Here is a 1,573-nt window from a genome sequence, read left to right as displayed (position 1 = left end):
TTCAAAACATTGCTAAAAGACTTGATAAGCCATCCAGTATTATTATATCAACACATTAAAAGGAACGTACAAATATTGTTTAACTCTATAAACTGAAGTACTAYGAAACAATCAATTATGACATTATTGACGTCCTAAAAAGTTGATTTTGTTTTAGTGTTGGATTCCCTCTCTTTAAGACTTAAGGGCTAATATACTAACACCATATGCTTTTTATGTGAGAGGCATTTTTTTTTCATATTACACTTGATTGATCGGTTTTCTAAAAAGACTAATAAAATAACTCGGTAATCTGTTGCTAAAAGTCGGATTCATCGGTAAAAGTCCATCGGTAAAAATGTCGTGGGAAAGGGTATTACCGACTGATCACCATGGATATTAGTGACGGATCACAGATGGACACATTTACCAATCGAATCACCGATGGACCCCATTACCGACGACTTTTGTCGACAAATTACAGATGCCAAAAGAAAGAAAAAATATTTACCGACTGAAATCTGTCGGTAATTTTAATTTTTTTAAATAAATAAATTTTTATTCATTTTCCTATACATTGTATCATATATCATGCATATTATTTGTGTTTCTGTATATTGTTTCATATATAATATATCACATTGTTTTCCGCTAAAGTCCTGACCTATTGTTACCAGAGCTAGAAAGAACTAGAAAGCTTAACAAAGTTCTATATGGACTCCATATCATTTTTCCGAATCAAAGTGATTTGCAAAATTTGTAGCAACAAGGTAGTTTGCAAATGATCCCCACTCTATATGTCTCATATATACATTAATGTTGGTCCAATCCCCCCTTGAAAATACGTAACTTCATCGTTCCCCACCCCTTAAAACATGTCATCGCTTCTTCCCTACTCACCGCCGGGGATACAAACCTTCCAATCATCTTTGGTTTGTCTTGGCTGCAAATATGGGTTTTGAGTTGGGCATATGGAGGAAGGAATATGTCCCTTACTAGTTCCAAATATGGGTGATGTGATAGTTTTAAAATTTTATAAACCCAAACGTACAAAGATGTGTTGTTGATGCATCACCAGTCTTGTGTTCTTTCCTATATGTTCATAATCAATTCATACGTTTATGTTTATATGTTTGTTCTTCTCTATGTCATTGTTGCAGGGCAATCAGAGCATTGTTGCGATTGCCGGTCACCGGAGATGGTGGAGGTGAGTGAAGGACCATAGGAAATCTTATAAATGAAAAGAAATCAATTTAAATAATAAAAATTAAAAAAAACTACAAAGTAAATTACAAATTTAGTCGATGGTATGAAAAAAGGTAGAATAAAGGAAAAAAGAAATGCTAATGAGACCAATTTACCCTCATAGTTAACAAACAACATGGACGGCTGTTAGCGTGAGGGGCCAAATTTAATATAAAATGCATGGTTGGAGCGTTCTTTGATAATATATGAAGATAAAAGATGATTTCCATAATAAATGACAAAACCAAATCCATAATTTACTCTAGAATTTAACTGCTCTCTTATGAGGATTATATTTTAAGAGTAAATTAAAAAAATTGTTCGAGTTATTTAGTTGAACTAGAGCTAA

The sequence above is a fragment of the Cynara cardunculus genome, assembly GCF_001531365.2.
Source record: "Cynara cardunculus var. scolymus isolate 2C chromosome LG 2, CcrdV1, whole genome shotgun sequence".
Lineage (NCBI taxonomy): Eukaryota > Viridiplantae > Streptophyta > Magnoliopsida > Asterales > Asteraceae > Cynara > Cynara cardunculus.
Note: the sequence above shows the minus strand (reverse complement) of the source record.